We start from the raw sequence: 7054 nt of genomic DNA, 5'->3' as shown, positions 1-7054 counted from the left end.
AATAATCTCTCTAGCTAGTATACGGACACATGCCTTTATGCCTAGCACTGACAGGCTGAGAGAGAGAGGTCAGCCTGAGCTATAGATTAAGTGCTAGATTATACTGAGTTCCCATCTCAGAAAAGAGCAAGCGCAGCTTCCTAATACACACACACAGTAAACACCTCCTGAGTACCAGCTAAACATCAAGAAGCCTGGCAAATCTTAGCTTCTCTGAGCTCACTGACCCGTCAACACAAGAGCAATGAACATGGATGCTTTAGAAAAATGTCCCAAACCAGTACCTCTAACAAATTTCTCAGCCTTAGCAACACAGTAATTTGGATCCACAAATTCGATTATTGTGAGTGGTTGTCTCATACGCTATTGATGATTCAGACTTATACCCTTCACCTCGATTCTTCAAATATTTTTAATATTTAATATTTATTTAATTTTAATGATTAAATAATAAAATGTATTCACATATTTATTTTTATTTATGTGTATGGGTGTTTTGCCTACATGTATGTATGTGTACCACATGTATGTGTGTGCCTGGTGCCCAAGGAAGTCAGGAGGGCATTGGATCCTTTGGAACTGGAGTTACAGATGATTCTGAGTTACCATGAGCACTGTGAAGAATAGCCAGCCCCAATTCTCAAATTGTTAACATTTTATCACATTTGTAAGTTCCTCTATAAGAACATATAAGAACCATATAAAACATGGGTATATTCTAGCTGAGCATGGTGCCTCACACAGAACACAGGCAGGCAGAACACATTAGGTATGCAGATTTAGTTCTAACACAATGACGGCAGAGGCAGGTAGATCTATGAGTTCAAGGCCAGCCTGGTCTACAGAGCAAGTTCCAGGACAGCCAGGACTATACAGAGAAACCCTGTCTCAAAATACAAATTTGGCCAGTTAATTGAGAAGATGCCTCAGTTTGGGTTTGTTTGATGTCTAATGACTAAACTAAGGTAATTTTGGTAAAACGCCAGGGAAGTGGTATGTGAACTCAAGAGCACCAGACCAAGAGCAGAACTGTTAATCTGGCCTGACACTGGTGTCCCTTAGCTCAAGGACAAGTGCTAAATTTCTCTACTGCAGGATTACTACTCTACTTTTTCCTTGGTAATGAATGACCCTACAAAGAGATACTCTGAGTGTGCATAGACCTAAAGTATTCTATACAAGAAGTTGACAAGAGCCAGGCATAGTATGCCCTCGAGTCCCAGTACTAAGGAAGCAGAGGCAGGCAGATCTCTGAATTTGAGGCTAGGAAGGGAGGGAGGGGAAAAAGAAAAAGAACAAACAAACAAACAGGCATGATCAATTTCCTAGGTTTTATATTTTGCTGTATTTTAAGGTTCTCATATAACACACAGGACAGCCTCTATAGGAGAAGGTCACCTCCCCCTTCTGATTCTCTGCTTTGCCTGCCAAGTGCTAGGGTATAGAATATGTCACCATGCCCAGATAGTTTTCTGGGTTTATTGTTTGTTTGTTTGTTTGTTTTTTCGAGACAGGGTTTTTCTGTGTAGCCTTGGCTGTCCTGGAACTCACTCTGTAGACCAGGTTGGCCTCGAACTCAGAAATCCGCCTGCCTCTGCTTCCCAAGCGCTGGGATTAAAGGTGTGCGCCACCACTGCCCGGCGGGTTTATTGTTTTTAATTTTAAAAATTTATTTTTTTACTCATTTATTGGTGTAGTATATCTGTGTGTGTGTGTGTAGTGCATCTGGAGATCAGAAGACAACCTGTGGGTGTTGGGGGCTGGTCTGGTGCTGCTATGGGTTGCAGATCCTCACATACAAGTAATGCTCTATAAATCTTGTTCCCCAATTTAAAGCTACCGGTTAAAACAAAGTAACTACAGCCAATCACTGGGGAGAACAGAAGAGGCAGAGTTTCAGTTACTAGGCTGGGGGTCACAGGCAGGGACCCAGGAAGGAGAGTGGAGGAGGACGGCAGAGGAAAGACAGGAGGCCTCCATTAGACATGAGAGATGGGGAACATGTGCCTGAGTGAATCCCTCCCGCACCCCCCAAACACACATACAAACACACACATACAAACATACACATACAAACACACACACATACAGACACACATACACATACAAACACACACACATACAGACACACATACACACACAAACACACACATACAAACCACACAGACATACACAAACACACACACACACACACACACACACACACACGGACTGATGGATGAGAAGTAAACCGAGAGATTCAAACAGCCGGTATTTGGGGAATATAGCTGGAAATGAACAGTCCAGCAAACAGAGGTATAGCTTAGGGATAATCTGGTAATTGTGCAAGAGTTGATTAAATACTCTATAGGACTCTACTTTGATTACTGGGGGGACTGGTCCAATCATATTAATAATAAATAATAAATAGTTTATTAAAGTCCATGCACAGGCAGGAGTTGGTTCTCTCCTTCCCCTGTGTGTACCAGGGATTAAACTCAGGCCATAAGACTTGGCAGTGTGCTTTTACCCACTGAGGTCTCTCCCAGCGCTAGCTTTCTGTCTTTGACAGATGATTCTGACAGTTGGATTTTTTTAAAGTGGAAAGAAAAAGATCTTGCTAGATTACTATTATTGAAAATAGTTAAGGGTATAAAGGCAAACAAAAAATGTAACCTCTAGTCTTCTTCCCTCCCCTCGCTAACGTGCTAAGGATTGAACCTGTGGTTTTATGCAACTGAGCAACATTCCCAGGTTCCAAACCTTGACTATGATGTATTTTGGCATTCCCCTCATGACTGTGCTTCATGTAAAGCTCTGGAAACTTCCTTCTTAGCATGCAAATGAATCTGTCTCAAGGCAGATAATACAGGTTCCAGAAGACCAGAGTGACACCCTCTGTCCTCCTTGGGTACTAGGCTATACAGGGCACACAAACATACACTCAAGGCAAAACACCCACACACACACAACAGACCAGGCTAGCCTAGAAATCACAGAGATCTACCTGCCTTAGCTTAGGATTAAAGGTATACACACACTACCATGCACAGTTCAAATAAATTTAAAACAAAAACCAAGAGCAGCCGATGGAATCAGGAGGGAAAAGTAGTGGAGGGACAGAGAGAGCTGCAGGGAAGTGTGGGGGACTAGGATCAAAACACACTGTAGCCGGGAGTGGTGCACGCCTTTAATCCCTGCACTTGGGAGACAGAGGCAGGCGGATTTCTGAGTTCGAGGCCAGCCTGGTCTACAGAGTGAATTCCAGGACAGCCAGGGCTACACAGAGAACCCTGTCTCAAAAAACCAAAAAACCAAAAAACCAAAAAACAAAAACAAAAAAAAAAAACCAAACAAACAAAACACATTGGATACGTCTATGAAATTCCCCTCCAAAACCTATCAGTCAGAAAAATGTATGCTCACTTTGGCAGCACATAAAATTAGAACTATAAAAAGAAGATTAGCATAGGATTTGTAAAGTGTTTCTTTTTTTTTAAAGATTTATTTTATTTATTTATTTTATGTGTATGAGTACACTGTAACTGTACAGATGGCCATGAGCCATCATGTGTGTGGCTGCTGGGAATTGAACTCAGGACCTCTGCTGACCCCGCTCACTCCGCCCTGCTCGCTCCAGCGTAATTCACTGTAGTTATCTTCAGACACACCAGAAGAGGGCATCAGAGCTCATTACGGGTGAGCCACCATGTGGTTGCTGGGATCCGAACTCAGGACCTTTGGAAGAGCAGTCAGTGCTCTTACCCGCTGAGCCATCTCACCAGCCCTCATTTTTTCTTTATTTTATAGTGTGTGTGTGTGTGTGTGTGTGTGTGTGTGTGTGTGTGTGTGTAAAGAGGCCAGAGGTCAACATCAAGGTCTTTCTGACCACTTTTGTCCTTATGTTGTTTTTTAAATTGATTTTGTCATTATGTGTGCTGGTATGTTGACTGCACGGATGTCTGTACACCATATGTATGCATTACCTACAAAGGCCAGGTGTTGGATGCCCTGAACTAGCCTTATGGACAGTTGTGAGCCACCAAATGGGTGCTGAGAAACCAATCCAGCTCTTAACTGCGGAGCCATCTCATTACCCCTCATGTTTTACAAGAAGTTCTCTCAGTGAGCCTGCATTCACAGACAGGCTATACTAATTGGCCAGAAATCTCTTGGGATCCGCCTGTCTGACCCTGTGGGGCAGTAGGGCAATAGTCACAAGTTCAGTGATTACACCTGGCTTTGACATGGGTGCCAGAGATCTGAACTTAATTGTCTTCATGCTTATCTGGTGGGGCCTTTCTGACTATACCACTTCCCCAGACCTACATTTGGAAGACTAGTTATTCTTGTTACATTATGTATTTTGTGTGTGTGTGTGTGTATGTTTATAGCACATGCACGTATAGCTTGAGTGTCGAGGGCAGAAGACAACTTAGAGAAGATGGTTCTCTCTTACCTTGTGGATCCTGGGATTGAACTCAGGTAGTCAGGCTTGGTGGTAGGCGCCTTTATAGACTAAGCCATTTCCTCAGCCCCAAGACTTCTTCTAGTTTACTGGCTGAAGCGATATAGACCCAGACCTGCTTCAAAACATATAAAGTACTCAAGGCTAGAGATATGGCTCAACTGGCAGAGTGTCTAACTGGTGGGCCTCACGTTTGATCCCTACATACACCACATACACCAGGTGAGGCAGCACACATCTGGATCCTGACACTCCAGTAGTGGAGACAGGAAGATTACATGTTCAAGGTCACTCTCAGTGACACAGAGTATGAAGCCAGCCTGGACTACAAGAGATGCAGTCTTAAACAAAACAAACAAAATGGGGGGGGGGGGAGAAATGGGAGTTGGGGGTGGAGGGAGATCCCAGACAGATGGCTCATGTGCTAAGAGCACTGACTGTTCTTGTAGAGGACCTAGGTTCAAATCTCAACACCCACATGGCTGCTCACACCTGTCTATAACTCCAAGATCTGACACCCTCACACAGACACACACATAGGCAAAACAGCAATGCACATTAAATAAAAAATTAAAAAGAAAAAGGCTGCATGCCTTTAATTCCAGCACTCAGGAGGCAGATCACTGTGAGACAGTCTGATCTACATAGTGCATTTCAGACCACCTAGGGCTACATAGTGATACCCTACCTCTAAACAAACAAACAAAAATAATAAAGTAAATAAAGAGAATAACTGGGGCTGGAGCTATAGATCAGCACCTCATTCAGCTCTTGCAGAGGCTCAGAGTTCAATTCCCAGGACCATCAGCAGATAGCTCCAGGGGACCCCACACCCACTTCTGGCATCCATGGAAAGGGAGGTAGCTGTGCACATACACTGATACATACATACAAGTAAGAAGACTGATTAGAATACGTTTACAGCTTTGTACTGGGAGGAGGGGGTGCTGCTGAGATGGCCGAGCAGGTAAGAGCTGCTCTTATGGACGGTTCAGTTCTATCCTGGCACCCACAGTGGTACCAACCACTACTCCAGCTTCAGGGTCTCACATCTGTCGCTTGCTTTCACTGGCACTCTCTGCACACAGGGCACAGAAAAAAAGCCATAACATATAGAACTAAATCTTTTTTTTTTTTTTTTTTTTGGTTGAGGGGTTGTATTTTGGAGGGAGGGGAAGGGTCAAACACAGAATGGTCATGTTTTATTTATACTGACGGATGATGAAGCCAATGCATCATGTTTTTTGACTACTGAGCTTTACGATGTGTTTGTCATATTTTAAGCACTCCATAACCAAGCCTGGAACAGCTCTGTTGTTACTCAGTTACTCACATCTTCCCGCTGAGTAACAGAGGCACAAACTTAGAAAGCTTGTCAAAATCAAATGACAAACTAGTGCTAAGCCATATTCAATCAAAGCTAGGCAGATGCTCCATAGCCCAACCTGTTAACCATGTCCTGGTGCCTCCCAGCATGAAAAATACAAGCTAAAAATAGGACATGTACTAAAGGTCCATCTTTATAAGTAGCATGCACAGGGCTGTGGGAGGGCTCAGGGAGTAGGTGTCTGATGCTAAGCCTCAAGACCTGACTTGATCCTTGGAATCAACATTGTGAACAGAGAAAACTAATTCTTGTCCTCTGATTTCACACATATGCGTGTGAGTAGACGCCAGAGAACTCACACACACAAACCTTTTTAGTGTAATAATAAACCACTATAATTTAAAGAAATCTAGGCATTAGAATTATTTTTAAGGTCAAATGTTACATATTTGCAAGATTTATTTACTTAACTATTATCTTTTTCTATCTTGTTCTTTTACTCCATATGTACATGTATTTGTTGTGTCTATGTGTGTTTGCATGTGTGTGTAAGGAATACAAATGTACCTGTGTATGGAAAAGAGGCTCAAGGTTGACATCAAGAGTCTTCCTTGGTCAAAGTCCAGTTCTCACAACCACCAATTATACACTGAGTAGTTTAAACACTGAGCCATTGCTCCATGCCCTCTTTCTTGTTTTTAAGTGGTGACACAAACAGTGGTTCATTACATGAGCACTTGAAAGGTACGGGCAGGAAGTTCCAAGTTTAAGCTAACTTAGGCTACATAACAAATTCTGAGATGGTCAGTGTATACACTACGAGGTCCCCCTCCCTCATAAAACAAAACAAGCATGGTGGCTTATACCTTTACTCCCAGCACTTAAGATGCAGAAGCTAGGAGATCTCTGTAAGTTTAAGGCCAGCCTGGTCTATATAGAGAACCTATCTTTAAATATATAAAATGCCTGGCAGTGGTGGCGCACGCTTTTAATCCCGGCACTTGAGAGGCAGAGGCAGGGGATTTCTGAGTTCAAGGCTAGCCTGGTCTACAGAGTGAGTTCCAGGACAGCCAGGGCTACACAGAGAAACCCTGTCTCTAAAAACACCAAAAAGAAAAAAAAATTTTATTTATATATATATATATATATATATATATATATATATCAATCAAGCTGGGTAGTGATGGCACATACATTATATATCTCAGCATTCAGGAGGCAGAGCCAGGTGGATCTCTTGAGTTTGAGGCCAGTCTGGTTTACAGAGAGAGAGTTCCAGG

General features: G+C 42.9%; 1 protein-coding gene across 5 annotated transcripts in view; it reads right to left on the bottom strand.

Moving 5' to 3' along the window:
* Positions 1-7054, bottom strand: part of Rnf41 (ring finger protein 41) — a 29957-nt gene that overhangs the window by 13296 nt on the left and 9607 nt on the right. For 2 of the 5 annotated variants that reach the window (XM_031350270.1, XM_031350272.1), the window contains exon 3: positions 4439-4562. The exons of the other annotated variants lie outside the window; for them this stretch is intronic. The gene's annotated coding sequence lies outside the window, so the exon portion shown is untranslated. The remainder of the gene's footprint in view (positions 1-4438; positions 4563-7054) is intronic. 5 annotated transcript variants of the gene reach the window in all.

This window comes from Mastomys coucha, unplaced genomic scaffold, assembly GCF_008632895.1.
Source record: "Mastomys coucha isolate ucsf_1 unplaced genomic scaffold, UCSF_Mcou_1 pScaffold4, whole genome shotgun sequence".
NCBI classification, from domain to species: domain Eukaryota; kingdom Metazoa; phylum Chordata; class Mammalia; order Rodentia; family Muridae; genus Mastomys; species Mastomys coucha.
The sequence above is the reverse complement of the archived record's forward strand: the minus strand, read 5'-3'. Positions and strand labels throughout refer to the sequence as shown.